At 16.5% G+C, this 16,479-nt stretch overlaps 1 protein-coding gene across 1 annotated transcript in view; it reads right to left on the reverse strand.

The window, feature by feature from the left end:
- The window catches only part of LOC122714423 (guanine nucleotide-binding protein G(o) subunit alpha), a 100,077-nt gene extending 86,905 nt beyond the window's left edge, over positions 1–13,172 (reverse strand). The window contains exon 1 of the mRNA XM_043935740.1: positions 12,491–13,172. The gene's annotated coding sequence lies outside the window, so the exon portion shown is untranslated. The remainder of the gene's footprint in view (positions 1–12,490) is intronic.
- Between the last annotated feature and the right edge of the window lie 3,307 nt (positions 13,173–16,479).

Genomic DNA, 16,479 nt, shown 5'->3' on the forward strand with positions numbered 1-16,479 from the left:
TTTCATCAGTTGATATAAAAAAATTACAAATCAAAAAATATCAACAAATTTTTAGATTTATTACAATTATAAATCGAAAGTGAAAAGTTTATCGTGATATTTGATATTTTTAATCATTTATAGCTCATAATAATGTTGATCGAGTTCGATAAAATTTTATGTATATATATATATATATATAAGTTTTTAAATTTATAGATCTATAAAAGTATGTTCACAAATTTTCATTATAAACTCAGAAAAAAAAATCATGGTTTTTACTTTCCTCTTTTCACAATTCCAAACAATAACAATTTATAAAAATTTTTCTTATATATCTAGTAAATTAATCTTTCTTTTATTAATATTTCATTAAATTTCATTAAATTAATATCAAATTCAACAATAAAATAATAAAAAATTAAATTATTTGATTCAATTTTAAAAAAATTATTCCATTTTAAAAAATATACGAATTTTTTGTCTATTATTATATGTTATAAAAAATATTTTTAACAACTTTTTCCTTTGCATATAATCAATAATCGAGTCCGAATTTTCGAATTATTCTTAAAAAATAACGTAAAAATAATATTTCGATATTATTACATTAAATTTTATAATTTATAAGTATGCATTTAGAATACGTGCAATAGTATGCGATCGCCATTTCTTAGTGTTATATACCGTATAAACACGGTAAATAAACAAATATTACATTTAGCATACGTCTATAGTGAATTTCGAATTGTTGTGTAAATTCCTTGTATGTAAAAGAAAAAATATAATGTGAAAATAATAATGTGAAATTTTTTTTGTAATTTATTTGTTGATTATTACGTAAGCATAAATCTATAATTGAGAATTAACTCAGATAACATAAAAAAGAAAGTTCTTTATTAACAGATATTTATATATATGATGGATATTAATTATTAATTATTAAATCTATTTATATATCATTTCTCAAAAATAGAAATAAATATATCGATATGAAGCTGATTGTATTTCAATGTTAAATAAAATTGATTTGTGTTCAATTTTTGAATTTAATTATCCGAAATAAAGATTTAACATTTCAATAATTTAATTTCTTTAAAATTCTTAAAATCTTAATCTTTATATAAAAATTTGGAAAAAAAACTCCAATAATTGAATAACACTAAATTTAAAGGAGTGATAGAAGAATAAAACACTTTAAATATAAAATTTTAGCTTCGAATATTTCTGAAATATTAATAAAAATTTTTTAGTACTATACATAATATAGATAAAATTAATATAATTGTCTTAGTCTTAAAAGTTCTCACTGTTAAATATTTAATAGATAATCTTGATATCTATAAATAGTTTTCAACAGACTCTTAATTATATTAGTAACAATGGAATATCTTCAAAACGACATATTTCGGCAAAAAATCTTGTGATTATATATATATATATATAATCTTGTGATTATATATATATATAATCTTGTGTGATTATATATATTTTTATCTATCAATAAAATTTCATCTCTTTTAATTATTATTTTTTGCATTAGTCTTGAAGAATATTAAAAATTATAAAATATTCTATCATTTTGTTGCAGATTATATAGAATTTAAACAATTCTGATAAATAAGATTTTTGTCATATAAAATATTTAGATTAATTTTTATGTATTTATCTAATCTACAATTAGAATTTATTTATCATGAGTTTTTATATAATAATATTTTAAAATCCTTAATTACTGATAAATTGATTATTATTATTCAAAAAAAAATAATGTTTTAAAATATAGAACACTTATTTTCAAATTAATTAAAACATATTTTCTTAACGTAACGAAATGTAAGTATAAAATAGTATTAAATAGTAATATAATTATGTAAATAATTAAGTTAATCTTCAGTCTTAAATTTAATTGAATATTTATGAAATTGCATTAGATATCAATTCGGAAATCAATTTTTTAATTAATAAACCAGAATTAATGCAAAAAAAATCATAAAAATATGGTCAATTTTATATTTGTTTAAAATCCATGCAATATTACATAGTTATTAAATATCTGAAATTTTCATCGTTGATCTTATTCCCTTTTAATTTCTAAAGAAAATTTCTCGTTATAAAAAAAAAAATTTATAATTTCTATAAATAATATTTGCTAAATAATGAAAAAAAATTCTAATAAATATATAAATATGTTGAAAAATTAATATTTTCAAAATTATAAACAATCTTTTATTTCAATTAAAATGGTGTAATTCTTCACTTCGGAAACTATCATATCGAATATCATTAATTAGTTTATAATTTTTTTTCTTAGCTACAAAAGATTTTCTATATATTTTTCTTTTATTTCGATACGTAATATTTTCATATTGAAAAATTATTGTACTCTATCAAGAATTTTCAGACAATTAGATGAAATAAATAATTGTTTATTTTATAATTTTATAATTTTAAAAAATATTATTAAAATATTAATATTTTAATAATATATTTGTATATTTGTAATGATATATTTGTATATTATAATTTATATACATATATTAAAAAGTATATTAAATATATATCTTGTATTATACGCTATATATTATATTATTATATAATTTCTTAATATATGTTTTACATATTCACAAAATTTCATTAAAATTTTTTGATTAGAAAAAGTTTTTTGTAAGATATATGAAATTTTTTATCAATTCTATTACAATTCTATTGATTGTATATAATATTGCCATTAATGTATAACAATGTTTCATTATTATTGATATTATTGATAAATGATAACAAAAATAATTTTTAAAATCTATGTGTCTTAATTTTCTATCCTATTTAATATTATATATAAGATACTTCTTTTTATGAAATTTATATTTTTATATGCAATTTTTTTTAATAATGATGAATCTTAATTATTACAAGTATAATATTCTATTTTTTTTATATATACTTAAGAAGTTTTGTAAAAATATTTTTTCCGTAATATTCCTTATTTCATAAAAAGATATATTACTATATTTAGATAACATATATTATATATAATCCCATTTTAATCATTAAATACTTTCTCGAATTATTGATTATTTAAAAAAGCTTCATACGAAACTTATTCTATTTTGAGAGGAAAATAATTTAGTCAACTTAATTTTTTATTATTGATAAGTTAAATTGATAATTAATTAATTATAAATAAATTAAACTTACATGAAGAACATATGAAAAATAATTTCATTTTTTTAAATGGAATTATATAATTTTTTATACATTATTTAATATATTTTCTATAATGATATTTCCTATAAAAAAATCTATTTTTTTTAATAAAAATTAAACTTAAGGTTAAAACATCTCTGATAATTAAAATATAGTTTTTTTATTTTTTATATGATATATTATCTTTATATTTTGATTGGATTGAAATGTATATTAATTAAAAGATAATTGTAAAATATATAATAATTAAAACTATATTTTAATTAAAAAGATTTAAAAGAAGTATAATTTTATGATGCTTGTTATGATATATATTACTTATTACTTATTACTATTACTTATATATTACTATTAAGTTTGAAATGAAATATTATTTATTAAAATAAAAAAAAAGATATTAAAATTTGAACAAAATTGTAATTATTTCAATATTAAAAATCGAACATTATGATTTTTTCAATTTTATCTTATTTTTCGTACAATATTATTCTATTTATATATTTTTCAAGCATATATTTTTCTATTTTTTAAATATCTATTATAAATACATTATACTTTTTAATTCAATTTTTTATTTTTTAGATTAATTACCAATTAATAGCAATAAATATTTTTTCTTCATTTATAAAATTCTATATCAAATTATTATTAAACTACGATTTAATCTTCTAATAAGTTTTGCTTGCTTATAATGCTTATAATACCATAAAATCCGAAATATCATTTTTATAATGATTATCATAGGATAACAAGATATTAATTAAAACTTTTTATTTGACAAAATTATTTCAACAAATAATCAATATTCTTGAAATCATCACTTCAAGTTTCCTTAATAGATATGATTTACATATTTTTTTATATCATTATTTCAGATTCTTAATCATATTGTTATTAATCATATTTTTCAAATATTTGATTATTTCGTCATTTCATATTATTACTTTTTTTTGTCGAAATTCTAATATCTGTTTTCTTCTTGATTTTATAACTAGCTTTATTGGTCTAATCTTCTAAATGTCTTATAATTATATATTCATACTTATTCTATAAAATTTGAATTCTCTATTATTTGATATATTTTCTTCTATATACTGTTGCTAAAACAAAATCTTTCATATTTTTACAAACTATTTATTTATTCTTTTTATTGTCATATATTTATATATATTATATATATATTTATTTCTTTTTATTGTCATATTCATAGATTTTTTTCTCATTATATAACTAATGAGACTTTCTTATTTAATTAAATTAAACTCACTAATTATTATATTAATATCTTTTCTAATAAACAGATATAAATGCCCAATAAATATCTCTATTAGAATTTTTATTTTCTTTTACTTTTTGTTCTCAGTTTCTTTTTCATAAATATTGTGTATATATGTATATAAAATATATTTTTTATCTCTAAAGCTCTAATAAGCTCTAAAAGCTCTAAAGCTCTAAAATATTATTTTTATTTAATATTTTAATATTATTAATATTAAAATTATTTATTTAATATTTAGTTGTGAAGTAGTTAAGTAAAATATTTAGATCTTTATTTCTTTTTCTTTAAAAAAACTCTGTTTATTTATTTTAAAATCGAAATTTGTCAACAAAAAAATTAATTTATATTATTCTTTACTTTTCAATAATTATTAAAATTAATTATATTCTTCGATAATATTAATTAACAATCATGTATAAATATATATTTATCTCTTTTAATTTGAACTAATTAACTATAATTCTATACATATATATTTGTTTCTTTTTATTATAGTTATAATTATATAATATAATATATAATCTTAAAATTAAATTATTTTTTATTAAAAAATACAAAAACTTAAATTATAGAACCTTATACATAAAAAAATTAATATAAATTCTATATTAATTTTAATTATTTTTTCGATAAATTTTCATTTCTATAATGCTTGGTACTATGTTATCAAACAAAATATTTCCGGCATATGATTTCAGCCAAGGAACAGCTATAGTATATTTAATATCACATATTTTTTAAACCATTAAAGTATTACATTTTTGATTCAAAGAAAATTTTCAGTCTTTCTTGCATTATATTCAAATTAGCAGTTTCAATCTTAAATAAAATATAAAATAGCAATTTTTTCGTACAAAATTTAATGAAAAATTTGAATAAGTTTGAATAAGTTTGTTTTTAATAAAATTAAATATTTTGTTTCATACTTTTTGTAAATATAAATTTCTTAATTTGTAAGATAAATTAAGCTAAATGAAAAATATTCTATTATAAAATTTATAAAATAACAATAAATAATATATTACATAATACTTCATAAAAAATGTTTTTCATATACTATACTATATAATAATTATTGAAAGCCTCTTGATTTTAATAATCTTGAAATATATTGTCATTTATTCACATACAATTTTTATTGAATAACTTAATAATATCTATTTCTTTATCGAGCTATAACAGATACATTATTAATCATGACTAAATACATAACGAAATATAAGATATTCTATGATTTTTAATGTTCCTCAAGTGCAATGTACTAAATTTTACATATTCATATAAACTATTTTCTTAATAATATAAATCTTATAGAATAATATAGAAAATCGCAGTTTTTTTACAAATTTAATCTATTTATGAAAAAAATATATAAGATAAACATATAAGATTCGATGAAATATTAACGAAATTTTGTTGTTTGAAAATAGAATAATTTCTTATTTTTGTATACTAAATTTAAAGGAACCATAAAAATTGTTTACATTAAATTTAGAAAATAAATAAATAAAAAATATTAATTTTTTCGAATTTTGAATATATTTAGAAAACATATATTTATATATTTATAATCAAAGAAAGTAATTTTTTTTCAAATATTTTTATTATTTGTTTTTTTCTTGTAAAATCAATTTTTATCGATGTTTTTTCTTACCGAGATATATCGTTTTAAAGTTATCATTCCATTATTATTACATTATTATTTAATATTCATTTCATATTTAATTTATTAATAATAAAAAATTATGAGGATTCGATATCTTTTATATCTCTTATATCTTTAAATAGGATACTACAGAATGAAAATGTATATATATATATATATATATATATATATATATATTGTTTTTTTAAACATAAACAAAAAATAGTTTTCAATAAATTTTTATTCATATGCATTAAAAATAAATTTAATATGTATATTACGAAAATCTTATAGTGATAATCAATTTTTTTTTTTAATTTGAGAAAATATAATATTATATGATGGAATTGACAAAAATAAAAATTATTTTCTTTGATTATACTTTGTAAATATAGCCAAAATTCATAAAAAATTTGTATTCATTTATCTCCTAAACATAATAACATAATAAAACAAAAACAATTTTTTTGTTCAGATTTAAATTCTGAAAATACATAGTAAACTATTCCATTCTTAAATGATAAAATTTGATATATTTTATTGAATTTATAATTTTGTTGTCCATTTTTTATATAAAATATAATTTTGAATAAATCAAAGTAAAAATAAGTAAAAATAAATATACTGTAATTGATTTTTTTTTATAACTTAAAAATTATTTTATATGGATATACATACATACATACATACATATATACACATATACATATATATGAGATAATGTGTTGAATACAACAAATATTTTTTTTATTGATATTATATAAATTATATCGAATTATATTAAAATTGTATTAAATCAAATAAATAAATTATAATATAACAAATATTTTTTTATCCATAAAAAATTATCATTAGTATCATTATGTATAAAGAATAATATTCAACACATATTACTTGGACTTGTTTATAATCAACATTGCTATCAGGTTTTAATTAGATTACGTGATCCGTGATTATTAACAATGTTTTTTATTAATAACTTAATAACTTATTATTAACAAAAACCGTAATGAAAGTTTTTATAATGAAAAATATTGTTTGAAATTATCTCACGAATTTTCAATTAATGTTTCCATATTTTTCAGACATCCTATATACATATATATATATATACAATATATAATATAATTATTAATTTTTTATTATTCTAAAATCTTTTTTTTACAAACAAGACAATGAAGTTTTGAAATACTATTATAACGTAATAATCTCAAAATTCATTTCAAATTTAATTTTTTTTTAAATAAACCAAATAATAAACTATTTAAAAATTTGATTTGTTTTATTTATAAATAATTGTAAATTGTTATAATATAAACATTTTTCTTAATTGCAGTTTTTTCTTTAACCTTCTTACTTATATTTTTATAGATTAATATTTTTTATAGATTATTTTATTATGATCTAATAAAATTTATGTGATATAATAAAAAAAATAATTGTAATATTGAATTTTTTAATTTTTAAAGATTTTTTAAATTCCTTGACAATTTTTGTTACAATTATATATTTTTAAATTGCTTTTAATTAATGGAAAAATGATAAAATAACTATAAATTTTATGCTTTTTGATTTTGTACATTATTTGATATTTTCATTATTTATAATTATAAATGATTGCATGTATTTCCATCTTTTTATTTTTATTTTTCTTCATCTTTGTTTTATTAATAATTTGCTAATATTATAAATAAATTTTTGCTTTTTTTTTGATGTTTATATTACAATATTTATATCATATATTATTAAATATATTTAAATATATTTATACAAATACTAATTAGATATATTTTTATCATTTTTAAATATTTATTAATGTTTTTAAAAACAAAAATATAAATATTATAATTTTTTTATAAATTATTGATAATATTTAAGAATTTTTATATATATTAATAATTCATTGAAATTATTATTTAATAAATTTAATAAAAAATTCTATAAATTTTTTTGGAAATTTTATTAATATTTATATAATTATATCTATAAAAATACTTCATATCTACTGTATATATATTTATTTAGTTATATATATACTTAGTTAATAATTTTTAAAAATTTATTATTATTAAACAAAATATCATCTTGAATGACAACCATTAAATACAACTATTTGTTCATTTCTTTATTTACATTGTATTATGGCTTAAAGATAAATTCAACAATATCATATTTAATTTTGAATTCAAGATCATTTCTAGTTTATAATGTAGTAAGTTAATATAATTAAATTTATCTTGAAATTAAGTACAAAATACTTACAGTCAAAAATAATATTATTGTAAATAATTAAAAAAAGTACAAATGACTTTCATTTCTTATTAAATATAAATTTTTGTTATATTATGTATATTGCAACTTATTGTTTATTATATTATTTTATTATATTATATTATAATTAATTTTTATTCGAAATTTTCTTGTTAAGAAGAAAATCTAAAAAATCATGATAATCATTATAATGAACACTCTTCATACTTGCTAACAAGGCTTGAACAACACTGTTACATGTAAAGCAAGGGGTTAATCATGCTATTCAAATGATTATTTCTGACCGGTCAGGGCCGCGTTTCGCACATAATGATAAGGAACCTTCTATCTGTTTATAAGCTTTCGTTAAAAATATATTTGGAGATTTTAAAGAAACACAATAGTTAACAAAAAATTGCATAAACAATTGCATGATATTTCATTAAAATTTTCTATGAAATAAATTTTTAATTAATACAATATTTGTTGGGTGTGTAAATTCCAGAATCATATAAGAATATCTAAAAAAAGAAAATAGATTTAAGTTTCATTTTACTTAATACAAACTTTAATTACTTATAAACTTTAATAAATAAGCTTCAAATACTTTAATAAATATTTGATAAAAGAGTATTCTAATATAAAATATATTAATAATTATATTTTTGAATTTTATTTAATTTTAAAATAATTTAAATATATTTTAATTCTTTTAAAAAATTGATTTTAAAAAAATTAATAAAATTTTTTAACCATTTTTTAAACAAAATAATTTTCAATCAACAATGAAATATTTTATTTTTATATTTTGTTAGAATGAAAAAATGTAAAATTTTTATATACGAATTATATATATATTTATAAATTATAAAATATTATATTTATAAATTATAAAAATATATTTTTTAATTAATTTTTTTTAATAATTTATACAATTTTTATATTAAATAATATTTTATTATTATAATATTAATAGTAATAGAGTATTTTTTTAAATGAAATATATTTTAAATTATTTAATATTTTGGTAAAAAAATAATAAAGAACAAAATTAAGAAAATCAAAATAAAAAAAAACTAATTATGAAAAAAATTATGAAAAAAATTCAACTTTTTTTAAAAAAAATGGAGCATGGAACTTATTCACAATCACAATATTAATAATAAATAATATATTAGAAATAAATTATAGACATAATTTCTGCTACCAGCGATAATTTCTTTTAAATCATAAAAGAAAATATATCTTTTGGTTTAGAAAAAGGAACGAGATCTCAACTTAAGGGTAAACATTTAAACCAGGTAACATTAGCAATGTCGCATTGGTTTATCTTCTTTCTTTTTTTTTTTTTCCCCATCTCTATAACGTATAATTTCAAAATTTTCATGAAATATTTCATTTCCAAAAAAGAACTACTTATAAAAATAAAAAAAAAAATTAAATAGAAATTTCTCTTGAAATATTTTCAATATATTATTGTGTAGATTTGTTTAAAAAATTTATTATGTAAAAAAAATGTGAAAAAGAAAATTTTATTTTAAACTGTGTTAGATAGAAAAAATATTTCTTGATAATTAGTTATTATTTTTAGAAATTATTTAAGAGAAAATATTATTATACAAGTTATTTTACTATACAAGAAACAAGACTTTGAAAGAAGAATAAAAAAAATATTTAATTAATATATTAAGAAAATATATATGTATATTCATATAAAATATTCTTATTATATTGTACTATTTGCACTATTTTTAAATATAGCTATTTTTTAAATATAGCTGATTCATATTTTAAAATAGGAAATTATAATAATTCACAATATAAGAAAGAAAAAAATTTAAATTTTATTGAATTTTGAATTTTATTACAATATGTTCATATTCATAAGAATATTCATGCAATAAGAATATTGTATATATTTCAAGAATTAATAATAAATATAATTAACTAAAATATTTTCATAATTTATGCACATATGTCAATATGTTTTTCAAGACAATTTTTAAAACAAAATATTAAAAAAAAATTCATATCAAATAAAAAGAATGGTACATATTTTTAAAATAATTTATGTACATTCAATATTTAAGATTATTAATATTATTTATTTTACACTTGTTTAATAAAAGAAAAATATTTCATCTAAATTTTATTTAGATATTCTGCATATCTGTGAAATAAATTTTATCATTGAAGAATTTTTAATTTTATCCAAATATAATTTTTATTTCTTTGATATTATGTATATAATTTATATTAAAGTATTATATTATTGTATTTTTAAAATACTATATTTTTTCAAAATTCTAATATAAATTTTTAATTTTAATTTAATGTAAACAAAATATTGTAAATAAAAAAAATTACATTTTTTCTTGATTATTAAGACTTTTATTTTTATTGATTACTTCAAATAAGAAAACATTTTTATTTTAAGAAATGATAAATAATACAAATTTATTATGAAAATTTAAGTTTTTAACTTTAAAAATTTAAGTTTTTTACTTCATACTTTAAATAATTTTTTATTTTTGGTAAATTTATAAATTAATCATTCTTCCACCAATTTCGATAATTTCTTGTTATAGAAATCGATATTTTAAATAACTTTTGTTTTTCATAAAAATGTCAAATTCTCTTGGTTTCTGAGATATTTGCAAAAAATTATTACTATTATTATATTATATATAATATAATATATATATGTCTGTAATTATATTTATATGTCTCTATCAGTACGTTATGTATGCGACTGATACGTTTATTTACTGTTTTTTATAGTTATATTGCAGTACAATTTTTACTTCAAAATAATTACTCAAAAACAGAAAATATTCTAAGTATATAAATTTTAATTCGATTTTAAGAAATCGAATATAAATATAAATATATTAAATGATAATTTATAAATATTAATTATTTTATATTAAATAATTTTTAATATTGGACATTTTTCTACAATTTTAATTTCAAATAACAAAAATTTAACAAATTATTTTTACGAATAAATAAAAACAATTCATTATGAAGAAAAAAATTAATTATAAACATGCAACATTTTATATATGTGTGATAAAAGAAATTTTATTAAGTTTAAAATTATTTTGATCACATTAATATTAGTTAAATTCGGTAAGTTATCAAAAATATTTAAAATTTGAGATGATGAACAATTTGATATGATAGAAAAACGAAACATTAGAATTAAAAATATTTGAAGATTCCTTTTAATTATAAAATCCAGTTTGACAACGCACTGAATGTTAAGAAATACTTTTTAAAAAGTTATAATAAGAAAATCATGATATTAATATCCGAATATTGAAAAATATTATTTTATAATACAATCAAATGTTATATTCAAAAACAAACTTAGAGATAATATCTAATAAAAACTAATAAAAATTCTAATAAAAACTTTTAACAAAAAAAAAAGTTAACCAGTTTAAATGTTTTAAATCATTTTAAAATTAATATTGATTTTCCAGAATTTACAAATAATCGAATCGCTTTATTTAAAATTACAGAATTAGAAAAATGAAACACTTTTGAGACTGTTTGATCGCTCTTATTTTAGATTCCTCTTCTACTTCTATTCCTCTCGAATCCTCGATAAGAAAATTTATATAAAAAATTCATATAAAAAATATTACTAATTACTTTATCGAATATGTTTTCAATGTTTGCAATAAATTTTATTCTATATATAATATTAATGCATATATTAATAATCCTCTATAATTGGAATGTTATTTGCTTAGAATAAAAATTGAAATTAAATTGTTATTTTATATGTTGATTTGAAAAATAAAAATATATAAATACAATAAATATGTTTGATAATAATGTAATAATATAAAATATATTTGATAGTATTGTAGTAATATAAAATATAAAATACAATAGTTACAAATAATTAAAATAAGATTTGAAAAAATATGTACATATTCATATGAATATATAATAATGAATATATATAATATAATAGCTTTTAAGTCACATGATGATATAGAATAAAAAATCAAAAATAGTTTTTTTGCGATACATAAAAGATTCTTTTCATCAAAGCATCGAAAAGAATCGTGACGGTGAATCAGCAAGCAAAAGAAGGGCGTAAAGCTGAGACTCACTGGTGAAACCACCCCGCGTCGTCCGCTAAGTGCCAGGGTAGCTCTCTGTGTCTCTGGGCGCGCACATAGACGTTTCTCCCCCGTAGATTTCCAAAACTCTTTTTACGCACCTCTTCTTCACTTGTTTCACTGAGATGTGCGTGTATTTCTATATATGTATGCTCGTATCACTTCTCGAATCGATATAATTAGCAAGAACCAAACAAGCAAATGTAATAAACGCGAACCGGATAAGCTAATAGGAAGAGTAAACGAAACGTCGATTACTTTGAACGAAGAAATATTTTTATGTAGATTCGTTCCTAGATCTTCCGATAAGATATAAACAGCGTTGCGTTGAACTGATCACTGATCCGCACCGCTGAAACTATAGTAATACTATGCGTGACGATTCGTTTCAAACTACTACTATGGGATACGAGGAAGAAAAGACGATATCTCGAATCTCGGAGAAGGACACTATAACCGCTCTCACGTTTGCTCTCTCTTTTTCTCTCTCTCTTTCTATGCGTTACCCGATTATATGAATTTTATATCTCTTAATTATAGTTAAACACAGCCTCTAAAAATCACGAGGAGCGTTTTTCGAAAGATTGATGGAGAGAAAAGAGAGAGATCCGAGCGAACGAACAACTCCGAAACGTTCGAGGAGCTAGACGCTTCCCTGGTGGGATCCGGTACACGACTGAGGCGCCCTCTCGCCCCGCCCAGAGGCGCAACGGCACCCACAGTCGCGAGGTTTGACGGGACATCGATCGATCCACCGACTGGCCCCACCACTCATCATCCCACTCCATGGGATGACAAGGAGAAATCAAATTAAACGCATGCGCGGGATTTCGTCCTCGATAGTTGAAAATCGACTGACTTTCGTGGAATCGAATTCATCTAGTCGAAGATTTAAAATTTTTTCTATTATTTTAGAAAATTGAAATAATTTTTAAGATTTGAATTTTTATATGTTAAGCTTAAAGATTTAAATTAATTTGATAAATACAATGTAAAATATAAATCAAATTCGAAATATATATACTTACATATAAATAATTACATATACATCTGCTATTCATTTACTTAAAGTAAAAAAATTTTATAATTTGAAATTTAAATTTTTTTTTAAATATTAATAATTTTAAATTTGCAAATTTGGTATTGAAAAAAATTTAGAATCAAATTTGAAAACTAAAATTTTAATAAAATTTAAAAAAGGAAAAAATAATAGATTACATAAAATATAAATATTAAAATTTTTTGTGATATTTCTAAAAATGAAAAAAATTAATATACATATATACAAACACAAAATTATAAAAGAAATATAATAGAATAATTTCTTACAATAAAATAAATTTAAATTAAATTTAGAAAAATAGAAACAATAATATTTTTTATTTAATATTTATTTTATTTAAATTTAGAAATAAAAAAAAATCATTTCTTAAATTAAAAATAAAAAACAATTTAGTTTATTAATATATTAAAAAGAATAAAAATTCAAAATTTGAATACAAATTCTTTAACTTATAATTAAGTTATTAAGTTAATATTAACAAAATTTTTTAAAATATTTAAAAAATTTTTGTTTTAATATTTTTTAAACACATGACGATTTTATATATTCTAGAAAATATTATAGAAAATAGTAATAGTAAAGTTATTCTGTTTTATATCATTTCAAACTTATTCATTAAATTTTCGATTATAAATAAATCTATAAGTTAGAAAAAAAATTAGAATTTATTAGAAGAATTTATTAGAAAAATAATAAATGAATAATTGAATTACAAAAAAAATGAGAAAGATTTTTTAATTTTATTTTTATTATAAATAAATACAGTATATATATAATAAAAAATATATATAATATATTATATATATATAATTATTAAAATCAAAGTATAAAATATAATTTAAGAAATTAATTTCATTATTTTTATTTTATAATAAATATTGAACAGATATTTTTTTTCTTATTATTATTATTATAATCAGTATAATGAATAAACAAAATAGAAAATTTTAGCTATATATTTACATTATATTTAAACAAAATTATTATATTTGATATTAATAAAATGTATTTAAAAATATTCTAATAAAAAATAATATTGAAATTTATCTTCTTTTTATATCGTAAATTAAATAAAAAAATTTTAAAAAATACACATTTATCTTTAAATAAGAACTTGGCATTTCTTTCTTACATAATTATATTCAATGATTATAGTTTCATACACGATAATAAATTCATAATTTCATAATCATTCATTAATAAATTCATGAAATTCTTTAAAAAATCAATTCTATAAGATAAAATAAACATAAATGAAAATATTAATTCAGATATATTTTTTAAATTATAAGCAATTATTTTTTAAATTATAAATTATTCAAGTTTATGTTAAATAAAACATAACAAAGAAAGCAGAAAAATACATTATATATCATCTCACTTTATCTCAGAATTTTACATTATAATTATAAATTTTTATTATAATTATTATTCTTTTTAATTTTTTTCAATTCTTTTACATTTATATTTTTATCACAAACAAAATAAATTCTAATAAAATAAATCAATTATAACATAAATAAGAAAGAAAAAGCAATTCTAATTAGATTTAAATTAATCTTTTCATACAAAAATATGTAATCACATATTTAATATGTCCATTTTTCTAATTTAGTATTTTTTGTTTTTTTTTATTTTATTTTTTTTAAAACTTTTTATAATTATAAAAAATCACAATATTTGAAAAATATTGATTTTGAAATTATTTTATATTATATTTTTTTTTATTTAATAAAAAAATAATATATTAAGTGAGTATAAAAATTGTAACATAAGAAAAATAAAATATTATATTTATACATAATTATTTTTATGAAAAATTGTTTTCACATAAGAGAAAATAACATGTAAATAACATAGTATTTGTTAATATTATATTTCATTATTTTTACTAAAAAAAAATTGATATTTAAAAAAATAATAGTTAATAAAATTAATCAAATTTTTTATAATTTAAATTTTTTATATGTGATCTTAAAATAGCATATAATTTGACACATTCTAAATTCTACTTCATTTTTTTCTTAAATATGATAAATATAAAAATGTAATTTAATATTATATATTATAATGTTATAATATGTTATTATATTTTGTATCATGTTTTAACAAATATCTCCATATATATTATTGTCCAAAAAAACAAAAAACACTTTAATGATTAATTAATGCAAGAATAAATAAATTATATTCAAGATTATAGTATATGCATATATTATATACATTGAACATTGAACATTGATATATAACATGTTCATAAAATATTATTTTAGAAATGCGTGAAATGTAACTACATATGCACTAATTATATTCATATTTAATAAAAGTAAAACATATTTATATTATATATCTCAATAATTAAATTATCAAATTATTATATTTTTACCTACAGTCGATCAATATTTCACTTTATTTTCTAATAAATAATTAATCAAAATAATACTAGAAAAATTAAATAAATTAAATATAATTATGATTTTTATATTATGTAGATATAAAAAATTTAATGAATTAATTTATTAAATGTATATTATAAATTTTATATATATTTTTTAATATTAATTAAATAAATTTTTAAAAATACATTTTATATTCATAATTATATTCTGTGTTCGTAATTATATTATGTGTAATTGTTCATAATTGTATGCGTAATTTTATTAAATAATTTTATTAAACAGTTTTCGGTTTTAGTTCACTTTTAAAAATTATTAATTTTTTATCTATTTTTAATTCATTTATTTTATTTTATATTATCTATCTTTATTTTATCTATCGATAAATAAAATTCAAATTTACCAATTTTGAAAATTTATAATAACAAAAATTATAAATATTTTAATATAATTTTGATTTGATTTTTTTAAATATAAATATTTAATATAATTTTGAGATAGAATAATAAATTATAAAAATT

Source organism: Apis laboriosa, unplaced genomic scaffold, assembly GCF_014066325.1.
Source record: "Apis laboriosa isolate Shangri-la unplaced genomic scaffold, ASM1406632v1 scaffold30_cov140, whole genome shotgun sequence".
Lineage (NCBI taxonomy): Eukaryota > Metazoa > Arthropoda > Insecta > Hymenoptera > Apidae > Apis > Apis laboriosa.